Below are 13,708 nucleotides of genomic sequence, written 5' to 3'. Positions count from 1 at the left end.
TGTTGAGCCCTATTAAATGCGTTGGTGGGATGCTAGTTTCAGGGGGTGGAGAAAATGAGCTCTGTTCTTATCCCTGTCTGTGGGAACTAGCTGTGTAGGAACAAATGTAAAGGAGGAGGAGTGGAAGTTGCAGTATATAATTTCCCTGCTGTCACAATCACTAAACAGAGAAAGGGAGGGAGGATGTGTGTGTGTGTTTGTAAGAGAGAATATTGTGTTCGAATATACATATTTGTGAATGCAGATTAGCTTTGATTTGACTTGCTGGTTTCTGAATGGTCAGGGACTCTATCCCTGGCATGCTTTCTAAAGGAGAGTATTCCAGTCCACAGCTGTTAGGGTGGCTTCAAGGAAACGTAAAATTCAGTGGTGCTACTTTGCTGCAAACTTGAAATGGTTTCAATGAAATAAGAGCAGTTTCTTTAGTTGCACAGACGTAGAGATCAGGGGTGGCTCTATGTTTTTTGCCACCCCAAGCAAAAATAGGAATGAGATTAGGTCATGCTGGTGGAGGAGTGGCACTATATGAGAAAGAAAGCACAGAGTCAAAGATAGTAAAAATCTTAAATGAATCAAACTGTACCAGGTGGTCAGCTGGTCACGCGGATTCGGTGGCATGCCTGCCGCTGAATTGCTGCCAAAACCGGTGGACCTCCCGCAGGCATGCCACCGAAAGCCGCCTGCCTGCCACCCTCACAGTGACTAGCAGGCCGCCCCCGCGGCTTGCTGCCCTAGGCACACACTTGCTGCACTGGTGCCTGGAGCTGCCTCTGCTAGAGATGCACATTCCCAGAGGGACAGAAATCCCTGCTGGAATTTGATACTTTCAACACCATCAGACTCAGCTGTTCCATCAAAATCCTTTATGAAAGGGACTGAGTTAATTATTTATGAGAGTTTATGTAATCTAGTGGTTAGAACAGAAACTAGGATTCTTTGCCTTGGGCAAATCCCAATCCATTTATGCCTCTAAAATGAGTACAGGGTTTTTTGGGGCATAATGAATGTCTGAGAGTTGCCAGGATGAAATGGTGCCATATAAATGCAGAGTACTATTGTTCATTTATTTCCTGCTTTTTATATCATGGTGTGACCTCCTATGTATGTCAGAGGTCAGGCTTCGTGGTAGTTTACTGGGCCCTGGGTATTAACAATGAGTTGTGGAAAGAGGACGGTAATAGGCAAGAGTTAAGTTTTACATGATTGCTATGTGGGTAGAGAAACAGAAGCATGTTTGTTGACCTTAACTAGGTATTTGCTAGCTTTCAACAGTCTAAGGAAAATGCTATTTAAGCAGAACAGAGCAAACTTAATGAACATTAAACAAAGTTTTCCTGTGGGAATATCATCAATATCTGAAAACAAAGACTGTAACGACGCCCTAGAAAGCAATGCTACAAAAATATGCACATACTTTGCTACTCATGCTCTGCATTCATAAAATGATCAAATGCTGCTGGTGCACTATCATCATCTGTTTCCTGAGATCTTCTTAGTAGAAGCTGATCCACATTTAGTTACATTATGTGTCTCACTTCCAGAAATCTTAGATTTCTGCTGCTTTGAAGAATGCACCAGCAATGCTTTTGATTTCAGCACTATGCTTTGTAATTCTACACAGTATCCCTCTCCCACTCCCATACATATGCTGGAACTCGTTTCTCCCAAGTGCGACCGCTATGCTTGGTTTACACGCTTCAATGAGAAGTAGCGTTATGAAGATTAGTTTAGATAGAGGAAATGCTTAAAATAATGGGGCTCTAATTTGCAAACTGACTCTGTAACAGTGACATCCTGGGTACCATTTTTTTTTTGATGACTGTCTGGTTTTTCCCAGTGAAAAAAGATATTGGGCCTGATACCATGTTATACCAGTTGTATGCCAGTGTAACTCTATTGATGTAAAAGAAGTGTAATGTAGTGCAGAATGAGGCCTATGATTCCTATGTTACCTGGCAAACTTAACCTGCAATCAGAGTGTCAGGTTGGGCTCTTTCTGTCTGAAGCATCACCAACAATAAAGATTCTGCAATTAGAGCTTAATTAATGGTTCTGTTGATTATATGCAAGATGTAAATAATAGAATCCAAGTTACTCTCCTGTAGCTGTACTGATGCTAATAAGGTTATTGCAAGTAAGTAATAAAAACTTATTTTAAGTAAGTAAAGGCAGCAGATATGATCATGAATTCATACAAAGAACTTATCTTTTCAGTAGGTAGCATTTTTGAATAATGACTTTTTGAAGTAGGAATTTTTTAAAATATTTTTTAGAATATACAGTTGGTTTAACTGAAATCCAACTCTGGAGGCTGTCAGGCATAGTAAGCCAATACACTAACTTTTTACCTCTGAAGACATGGGTTTGTTAAAGTAAGGCCATGCAAAATTGTAGAAAAGATTTCTCAAAATCTTCAGTGAGAGTTCATTTTGCCAATTTCAGCATCACTGAAATTTCAGATGAATGGTTATTTGACTGAGCAAACCTAGAAAGATATTTTTATGGTTTTGAAGCAAAAATAATTTCACTCAGTGGTGTTTCTATTTTACATGAACATTTTGTGAAAACTAGACCAACTTTGAATGTCTCACAATATGCAAACGTGCTCAGATTTTGAGTATTTTGTTTGAAATCCTGGCCCTAGAAGTGCTTTTGCCCATGTAGCGTATTTTGCTCACTGAATCAGTATAAGCTGTATTGGCAAAAGCACATTTTTTGTCAGTATAAGGTGCATCTATGTTAGGAGAATTTGCCTGTATTGCTATACTAGAAAAAAACATTCTTCTTTTAAACTATTGATTTATTTAGGAAGTTTTAACAAGTTTACAAATCCTTGCCATGTAAATATCAGAGATAAGCTTGCTGTTGTAATGATTCTTGTTTTTTGTGTAGAGAAACATTTAACAGTAATATAGTCATCAGATCTCTCCATTTAATAGGGTGTTTCCTATTACAGAATGAGCATCTTTTCTCTACCCATGACATGTCGTTTCTAGTGAGTGAAATCTCTGATATGTGTGGTCTGCTAAAAATGTATAAATATTTTTAAAAATAATAGGATGGATGTGCTGGGGTTTTTGAAGGTGAATGTATTTTGTCTGCATATTGAATAAATAGTTACCAAATATCTGAGTATCTATTTGTCCTCTCTTTTGCAGGGTACATAATTGGTGCATTAATTTTTCCATAACAACAACCTCATATTTTTCATAAAATATTTTCTCATGTAGACCTGGCCTTAGTTATGTGCTAAACTTTTTTCATGGTGTGAATAGTTCCATTGACTTTCAGGGTCCTGGCCCCACTGAAGTCAATGGCAAAAATCCCATCAATGTGGGGGGAGAGGGGTCAGGATTTCACCCACAGTGCATAATGTTAAGCATTCACAGAATCAGGGCCACAACTTGTAAATTCTTTGGAGCAATCACAATGCTTCCTCTGTTTTCTCTACAAAATAATTATTACTGAGTTGCAAATAATGTGAACACATCTATAGACAATGTTTATAAAACCTGCATCTCTACTTTTGCTTCTTATCACTTCCATATTACTCCCTTTGCTGTTCTGATGATGCAAGCCTTGCCACTTTTCTTTTTCTTCTCCCATTTTCCTCATACTACCCCCTAGTCATAAAACAACCTCCCTATTCCAGAGGGAAAAGCAGGACTCTCCTAAATTCAAAGCCTTCTTGAAAACCCACATAATCCGAGAAGCCTATATATGCTAATTTAACACCATCACCATTCCTTTTTAAACCTAATGAAGTTCTTAGTTTAATACCCTTCTATGTCACTCCTACTGTGTTCTGGTGTGATCTCCATCCGGCTTTTAGGGCAAGTTTACACTACAAAATTAAGTCGACATAAATTACCTCAATGTACAGCCATCACAGTAATTAAATCACTTTAACATGTCCACACTACGTTCCTTGTGTCAGCGTAAGCAGTATCTTAGAAATGTATATTATTGGGCTGATTTGCATAAGATGTATGGATGTGACTTCAGGAAAAAGCTGCAGTATTAAAAATAATATGAAGTTGCTGAATGCAATAGTAATAATAATCAAAGTCAAAGTCTTATAGTATATAGCACCTTTACATTTTCAAAGTATTATGATGCAGTCATTAACTAATGACTAGTCATTACCTCTGACAGGTAAGTAGGTAATACAATCTCTGTTTTACAGATAACCTGTCTGCCTCGGCATCCTTAAGTGATTTGGCCAGTGCCATGAGTCAGATTCTCAGCTAGTGTGAATCAGTGTAGCTCTGTTGACTTCAGTGGAGCTGCACCGCTTTATACCAATTGAGAGTTTTGCTCTGTGAGTTTGTCTTGTGGTTGGTCCATTTTGAGAAAATCTATGTGTAGTTCCTGGTACATTTAGAAGGCACTTATAATGGTAGAAGGAATGAATGGTGGAAATGTACAGATGAACCCTGAGGTTGAAGAGGAGTTAGAGGACTGCATTGCTGATGTCATCCATCAAATATCACACAGCATTCTGAACTGCTGTGAATGCCACATAGCACTAACCCAGCTGGGAGCTATTCCATCCCTTTCTGGTAGCTGAGGCATGCATTCCTGTCTTAGGAGGCATTCATTCCTGTCTTGCTCTGTGTCCCAGAGGACATATACTCTTCATCATTCACAGTCAGAGCCTCCTTGTACTGTCTTTGTTTCAAGTTTTATTACTTGTTTTTCATTTTTGTCATTTTGTTTATGATTTTACAGTTATTTAGCCATAGATCTTGCTGCCTGCAAATGTAATCAGCTTGCCTTATTCATATGGACCAGCTGAGGCATGAATTAATGCAGATACAGATAGGGACTTGTTGAATGATGTTGTAATGTGAATGGTTTCAGCTAATTGGCACCTGTTTCTGTTCCATTTCATTTTCTTCTAGTGAACACGGTAATGGACTCTCCCTGAAGGTGTTGGAGGAAAATTAAACAGCATGTGCTTCCCTCCCCTACAAGCTAGTGTGAAAACAGTGGCTCTGTTGTCTTCCTTTTTGTGCATGCTCAACTCCCATTAGCATTAATGAGAGTTAGGCACTGCCTGTGCTTGTGTGGACACGTGTTCAGCATACAATGTACCCCTTAGCCCCTGGGTGTTGGAAGTCCTTATCTTTCATTTCCATGTTGCTGGGGTTGAGTGAAAAGCCATTTCAGAAACACATCCATTCCTTCTCTCATGGGTGTTTTCTGTCTCTCACGTCCCTCTGGATGAAAACTGATTTACAATGAGACAGCTCTGAACTAACAAAGGGGATGCTTGGGGAATTTCTGCCCGCTGAGAAGGAGGAATAGGCTTCTCATCCCCCACATCGCTCAGCCTGCCCTTTCCAGGTTTTAGCTCTGATGTCTGCAAAGTCAATGTGGTAAAAATCAACTACCCTGAAAACTCCGTAGCGTCTCCGTGTAACAAAACCATCAGCCAGGATTGGATCTTAGCTCCCTAATTTATGAAAATTTGCAGGATGTGGTTCAGAGCATTCCTTATTTAGTGAGGCTTTCATAAGTTAGACAAAAGTAAGAATAGATAATCCACTATTTAATTTAATGCTACATAATTCCATCGAGGGATGCTGATGACCTCCTAAACCATGAGAGTCTCTTGATTCAGGGACCATATCATTGACAGTCCCTAGACACAGATTTAAAACCCTAACTCTGAACTTCCTTTTGGTTGTGGATTGAAGCCCAAACTCTTCTGTTGTAACAACATGACTTTCTGTGTGAGAATCCCTCTATTTTTTAGTTACTGTTGCAGCTGGTTTCTGTATCCCCAGTGGCTGAGGTCAGAGTGTCCCTCTATGCCTGTAAGGGTCCCTTACAGTTCTTTGTGATTTCTCTCATGCACTCTTTCTGTGACCTTGGCTTGCCTAGATTGGTGGTGGTGGGGGGGGGTTTCTCTTCAGAAGACAGAGCCTGTATAATCCTCTCCAAATCACAGGCAGCACGTGTTCCTTCTATTAAGGCACAAATCCAAATTACAGCTTCAGGTTACACAATGTGCTGTTTATTTAAGGAAGAGAAGAAAGGAACAAAGAAAATTATTTACTCCTATGTTCTTGTGAGTGCCTGTGTGGGGAATAGTACTACTATGGGTCAAGTGACAAAGGTAAAATGGTGGTAGCTGTAATTTCACATGCAAATCCACTTCTGCCTTTTCCTTGTTCCTTTCCCTATATCCCGGTTCATAGCAGGCTGTCCTAGGAAGAGCAGTGTCCTCTGGTCTCCCAAAACATCTGGGTCACTTCTCTCAACAGGGTTGGTCTCTCTTGTCCCATTTAGTATTGTCTCCAATACGTGTTATGAAAGCATATCTGAACTTGTTTCTCCTGCGCTCCTGGGAAGTCTGGCTTAGAGAAAGCTTATAGTTTCTCCCTATAGTGGCCTCATAGCAGATTTCATGAGATTATGACTATTCAGACAATGATAATTTATATATTTAGGTGTATCCAGCTGGGATAGTTACCTTAACGTGTGAAGAGGGTATATCTCTCTACCAAAATCCGTGAGAGTGCAGACTGTTCATAAAATACATGTCAGTTGTCCTTCATGGATCCATTATGGAGTATTGCCAACTTTCATGATTTCATTGCAAGTCTTGCAATATTGGATAAGTTACTTAAAGCCCCATCTCATGGAGTTAAATGATTACATGAGAATTTCAGCTTTTATTAAAATGTACATTTCTAACCTCTATGGTTGCAGAGAAAAGTTTGAAGGGTGATCCAAGTGACCCCTAAAGGCTCAGAAACCCAGAGGCAAATAAAAATAAACCCAAATTTACTCTTTTAAAAAACAATCCCATGGTTTTTAAGACTGATTCTATGGTGGGTGTGGGTTGGGGTGGCTGACTTATGGCTTTTAATCTTTGTGGTTGTCAAAACTACTTACGATCAACTGTTTAGTAAGTACAAACACTGTATTGTTACCTATCACCTCTGTATTCTTGGGGAACCAGGGCGCAGTGCCCAGCCTGTCTGACTCACAGAAGACCTCCTCCCTCCACCCTGCCTCTGCTTGAACCAAAGCCGATCAGAAGAAAGACTTTCAAAAAGCAATGAAAAGGCAGTGGAAGACACACCTAAACCCCTCTGGACAAGGGTGACAGGATTAAGGAAACTCCCCTAGCCTCATTTGCATTGGAGATGGGACAGAGAGGCATCTCCATTAGCATACAGAATGGAGAACAGAGATTCCAAGGCAAAACCCGCACTGAACTCTGGGACCAGCAAAGCAGGAAAGCACTGCCTGATGGGGGATCTCTGCTCCAGATGTTAATGAACTCATGCCTGCACATACCTAGCTCAGTAGTTATCAGACTAATTCTAGTAATAAATCCTTTACTGGTATCCAAAATACTGAAGCTGCCTAATTGCATTGTGAGCTTGGAAGTGTTGATTAACCTGGTCCTCTCAGATGCGCTCTGTTAATATGTGCATGTGTTCATCTAATTCTGGGGCTGGAAGAACCCAGCCCTGGGGAACCTAGGTCCTGCAGGGTAGCTCCATTGGGAGGGAACTTGCAGAAGGGAGAAGTAGAGCTCCGTATGAGAACACAAGTGACGTAAGCAGTACATTGATAGAATTACAGAACTCCCCTCCCCAAAGAGCAACCCTAATGGGCAAATCTGGTAACAGTATCCGCCTCTTGACTGTAAACTCTGTGGGGCAGGAACCGTCTCTTATTATACTGGTTTGCGTGTACAGCACCTAACACAATATGGTCCTAATACTTGATAAGAAAATGTAGGGGATAGGCAATGCAAGTAAGCAGTGACTATAATAATCCCATCCACTCTTTTTTATTACTTGTACAAGCAAGAGTGGGGACTGAATTGTGGCCTCTAGACACCATCACAATTCATCTACTAAATAGCAATATTGAATAAATAACTATGCAGATACTTTTTAAATGCAGATTTGTAATGTAAAGTAGCCTGTAACCTCATCTTTTGGGCACATCAATGCAACTGCAGCTTCCACATCTTGGAAGGTGCTTTCTTCACTGATGAGCTGGAAAACAAGGGGAATTTTTCAGAAGTATCAGACTTAATCTGTTTACCTTTCACTTTGTCCTCAGAATGTTGTTGCTGTATTTATAATGACTGAAGAATGGGTCCTACTCATTACAAATTCATGGGCTGGTGGAATTGTGACATCAGAGGTAGCTTCCTTCCTGCTCTCTTTTTTTATTCTCTACCACCAACCTGTAAAGAGCTCATAGATGATGGTTATAGTACCTAGCGTTTTGTCCTTGCTCAGGATTGTTTGCAAATGTTTGGGGGTATATTGGGTTTTGATTTCTAAATCCAAAGATGAGATCTTACTACACCTCTATAGGCCATTGGCAATCTTTTTTTTTAGTAAGTCAAAATTGTTGCAGCAATGGAAGAACACTTCAATGGGAATGTAATTTATTCCTGGCAGGTTTGGGGATATTATATTATGGATACATGTTTTTAAACAAGGACTTGCCCTTTCCTAACCATTTTCTCCTATTCGATTATTAAATAAAGTGTCTAATGTTGAATTTGCAATTAGGTCAAAATGGTGAATTTGAAGAACAATAGCTCCATGCTATCACAGATGCAGTTCTGAGAGTCTTACTAAAAGATACACAGGGAAGAGACAATGGGTGTTTGTTGTAATATTTCAATTACAGTTGCTTCTAGAGGCCCCAATCAAGATCAGGACCATATTCTGCGAACTGTTGTACATGGATCTAGTAAGAGCTAGTCCCTGCACTGACAAATGGAGTGATAAAGGAAGTGCTATTATCTTCATTTTACAGGTGAGGAAGTGAGGCAAAGAAAGATGAGGCAAGTAGCTTGCTCAAGCGGATACACACAGCCTGTGCTGGAGCCAGGAATTAAACTAAGATTGCCTGAGTCCCATTCCAGTCTTATGCCTTAACACCAAACCATCTTTCCTTTCTTGAATAAGAAAAGCTTTTATTCACACAGAAATCACATGAAAAATAATAAAGGCATAGGGGAAATGATTGGCCATCTAAATGGTATTTTGGGTCAGTAGTCTCTATTTTTTAAACTGGCTTCTGTGTGAGAGAGAGGCTGTGAAATGTTCCAATGGGTTAACGTTCAATTGAGTTTCTCAGTTGAAAGCTTGTTACCTAAAAGTTTGCAACACTTCCATGTTTCTCCTGACAGCTTGGGCCATGAGGCACAGACAAGTTAGGGTGATGTCTTTAAATATCTCTCTGTGTGTGTGTGTGTGTGTCATAAACAGATAGTTAAGGGTTAATGTCTCTTTTACCTGTAAAGGGTTAAGAAGCTCAGTAAACCTGGCTGACACCTGACCAGAGGACCAATATGGGGACAAGATACTTTCAAATCTTGGTGGAGGGAGTTCTTTGTTTTGTGCTCTTTGTTTTGGGGGTTGTTCGTTCTCGGGACTGAGAGGGACCAGACATCAATCCAGGCTCTCCAAATCTTTCTGAATCAGTCTTCTGTTCAAACTTGTAAGTAGCACAGGCAAGGCGTGTTAGTCTTATGTTTGTTTTCTCAACCTGTAAATGTTTCTTTTGCTGGAAGGATTTTCACCTCTGTTTGCTGTAACTTTGAACCTGAGGCTAGAGGGGGTTTCCTCTGGGCTATATGAATCTAAGTACCCTGTAAGCATTTTCCATCCTGATTTTACAGAGATGATTTTTACCTTTCTTTTTCTTTAATTAAAAGCTTTCTTTTTTAAGAACCTGATTGATTTTTCTTTGTTTTAAGATCCAGGGAATTGGGTCTGAACTCACCAGGAGTTGGTGGGGGAAAGGAGGGGGGAATGGTTAATTTCTCCTTGTTTTAAGATCCAAGGGGTTTGGATCTGTGTTCCCCAGGGAAGGTTTTGGAGGGACAGAAAGTGTGCCAGACACTGATTTCTGGCTGGTGGCAGCGTTACCAGATCTAAGCTAGGAATTAAGCTTAGAAGGGTCCATGCAGGTCCCCACATCTGTACCCTAAAGTTCAGAGTGGGGAAAGAAACCTTGACTCTGTGTGTGTGTGTGTGTGTGAGATATTCTGCAATATGACAATATATTTCCTTGATTGCCATCACTCTTTAAGATGAATTTACGGCTGTCAAGAGAGATTTTCAATTATAGAAATGCCTGAAAGCTAAATCATCTTATCTGAAGAGAAGGCTTTCCCAGTACTCAGTTGGTAATAGGGTGACCAGATGTCCCAATTTTATAGGGACAGTCCTGATTTTTGGGTCTTTTTCTTATATAGGCGCCTATTACTCCCCCACCCCCATCCCGATTTTTCACATTTGCTGTCTGGTCACCCTAATTGGCAAACTTGTTGCATCCTTTTTGGATGTGGCAGAGCTGATTTTAGCATGTGATTTGGAATGCCGTGTGTTGTTTGTCTAATTGTGTACTGGGAGTTATTTCATGCAGTCCTTTATTTCTCTCATTTTTATGAGTGAATTTTAATACTCATGGAAACAGAACTGGTATCATTGGCTAGTGGTAACAATGATGCTCCAGACTGTGTGCACCTATATGTCTAGGAACTTCGTCTCTGCAGTACCATGCAAACATCAATGAATGAATCATCATAATACCTGTGTGCAGTTGGGAAATCTTGTTATCTCTATTTTAGAATGTGGAACTGAGTGACATTCTTTTAACAGCTTAACACACATTCAAGGCACACTGCCTTGTCTACACTGGGATGTTAACAAGTATTAGTTAATATCTTCCAAGTCCTAGACAAGGACAGAGAATCAAAGTGACTTGTCCAAGATCAGTGAGGAAGTCTGTGCCAGGTCAAGAATTAAACCCAGATTTCCTAAGTCCCAATTTAGTTCCTTAAACACAAGCCAATCCTTCCTTAGTGCTAGCATGCTACATCCCCTGTTATTTCAGTCCCAAGCAGAAGCTGTCAATTGTACCGAGCTGTGTAATGGTATTTTGTGATATGTGGAAATGTCTACTGGGTTCACTAAGTGAATTTTCCCTTGTGACCAAAGACAGTAATTTGAATCCAGGCTGCTAGAGATAAAAGGACAGTACACTAACTCGGCACACAAATCACACTCCTTAGTGTTCTTTAAAGTGACACTTTCAAGTCTGTCAAGTAACACAAGTCCAAAAATTGCCCTTCCCTCTGCTCCAGGGGGTAGAATCTGATGGGGGGGGAAATCTCAATTTTAAAATGTATTTTTTTGCTGTTGATTTTTAAAACTCACTATAGTTGCCAAGAAATTAAGAATAAAACAGTGTACTCTGTTTAGGCAGCAACAGTTTAAAGACACTGTAGTTAATAGAAAATATCTGCTATAAAAAAAAAAGATTCTTTGCCAAGTATAAAAGCTCAAAGCTGGTAAGGAAATGTCTTTTGCTCTCAAGTATTTGAAAATAATAAAAGAATAAAAACAGAATAATGAAAACAAACTATGAAAAGTAGTTAATGCCCAATTAATATTTAATCAATACAGTTATTTTTACACTAGCAAACAGGTGGATTTGAGTTCTTTCTTTATGGTGTGTGGATGTGAAAATGAATGGATTCAGGGCGATGAATGAAGAAGGCTCAGAGTTATCAATCTTCTGGTGGTGGCACAGTCAATTCTGGGTGGCCTCTCTATTCATGGGGCAGCACGACACCACTGCTATATTACTCCTAAGTTATATTTGATCTTTTCCCTGAGGCCATCTCATGGAAAAAGTAATTTATTGTATTGGTTTCTACTTTATTTGGCAAAAAATCCTTTCCCCTTCCAATACCACTGATTTAGCATTGCTAAATATATCGCACAGGCAGGTAATAGTAGGCTGTTTGCAGTTCTAGCATTAATAATAATAATATTTGGACAGAGATGTTCTTGTAATACATGCACTTTGGACCAGCAGGTCACCCAGTGGCCTGGGCAGCAGAAGGGGACAGTGTGTTCTAAAGTGGCTACTGATTAAAAGACGGCAGGATGTTCTATACTGGCTGGCAACCAAGAGAGCTGTTTTTTGGTAGCAGGATGGTGGTGTCTTAACTGAGGGAATAACCTATGTGCCGTTTTGACCTCTGTTTAAGATAAACCGGATTTGTGTAAGTTTTGGGTGGGATTCTGAAAGCTGCCTAGGGGATTTGGACATTGATATGAATTGAGTGCCTGAATCTCCCAGGCAGTTTTGAAAGATCTCTGTAAATAAATTACACTAGAAAATACCCTGCCTGTAAGACACCATTTTCTCTATCAGTGGGAAAGTGACCTGCTGCAGTGCCTCTAGTTTCTCTAGTTGCGTCCATCAGGGACCACCATGTAAAGCAAGGAAGCGCAGGCTTTGCTTGGTATTCCTTAAAAACACACACTTAACTCATACAGAGCAAGAGAGGTTCACAGATCTATGGAATGAACATCTCAATGCAGGTTTCTCATGCAGTGTCCACACACCCCGGATGGCCTTTTGGGGTTTAGTCAGTATATTTTAGGAGGCCCATGTCCCCCCTCCTGCTCAGTCTTCTGGTTTTAGTGATCCATAGAGCATAAGGCCAAGAGGGACCATTGTTATCATCCAGTCTGACTTCCTATATAACACAGATCATATAACTTCCCTGAATTAATTCCTGTTTGAAGTAGAGCATCTGTTTTAGAAAAACATCCAATCCTCGATTTTAAGATTGCCAGTGATGGGGAATCTACCACAGACTTGGCAAATTGGTCTATCGGTTAATTGCCCTCCCTGTTAAAAATGTGTGCCTTATTTTCAGTCTCTGGGCTTTTTCCTGAACCCTCTCCAGTTTTTCAACATCCTTCTTGAGTTGTGAACACCAGAACTGGACACACAATTCCAGTAGGAGGTACCAGGGGCGGCTCTAGGAATCCCGCCGCCCCAAGCAGGGCGGCACGCCGCGGGGCGCGCTCTGACGGTTGCCAGTCCCGTGGCTCTGGGGGACCTCTTGCAGACGTGCCTGCGGAGGTTCCGCTGGTCCCGCGGCTCCGGTGGAGCATCCGCTGGCATGCCTGCGGGAGGTCCACCCGAGCCGCGGGACCAGCGAACCCTCCGCAGTCATGCCTGCGGGAGGTCCTCTGGTCCCGCGGCTCTGGTGGACCTCCCGCAGGCATGACTGCGGAAGGTCCGCCGGAGCTGGCTGCCGCCCAGCCGGCAAAATGCCACCCCAAGCGTGCGCTTGGTGCGCTGGGGTCTGGAGCCGGCCCTGGCAGGTACACCAGTGCCAGATACAGAGTTAATATCACTCTTGCTGCTATCTGACATTCTCCTGTTTATACATCCAAAGATTGCTTTAGCCCTTTTGGCCACAGCACTGCACTGAGACATCATTTTCAATTGATTATCTACCATGCCCCAAGTCTTTTCCAGAGTCATTGATTCCCAGGATAGTTTATGTTGGTGATGGGGTGTCTCCCTTGCTGAAGAGCGGGTCTTTTTAAAAGCAGTCTGTTATGCCTTTTCCTGCTTCTCTTCTTGTGCTGGGATTTTCCATGATCCAGCCCATGAGAAAAGGATTGTTGGCAGTGTGTCACTGAAAATCAGTCTCTCTACCTGTAGACCAACTCCTGTTGTCCCAACAGGGAAGGCTGTTCAATGGGCTGATGGCCTTTTGATGACTGACTCTCCTTCAGGGTCAGACACCTGGGCCCTAGGCTCCCTAACACAAGAGTGCTGATGCAATTCAACATGGCAGTTATGGTTTACAGTGAAGGACATAATCATGGTTGCCCTC

General features: G+C 41.2%; 1 protein-coding gene across 5 annotated transcripts in view; it reads left to right on the top strand.

The window, feature by feature from the left end:
- Positions 1-13,708, top strand: part of TSPAN4 (tetraspanin 4) — a 539,052-nt gene that overhangs the window by 153,986 nt on the left and 371,358 nt on the right. The window lies entirely within an intron of this gene.

This window comes from Mauremys mutica, chromosome 4 (assembly GCF_020497125.1).
Source record: "Mauremys mutica isolate MM-2020 ecotype Southern chromosome 4, ASM2049712v1, whole genome shotgun sequence".
Taxonomy (NCBI): Eukaryota; Metazoa; Chordata; order Testudines; family Geoemydidae; genus Mauremys; species Mauremys mutica.
This window is presented reverse-complemented; position numbering and strand designations above follow the sequence as displayed.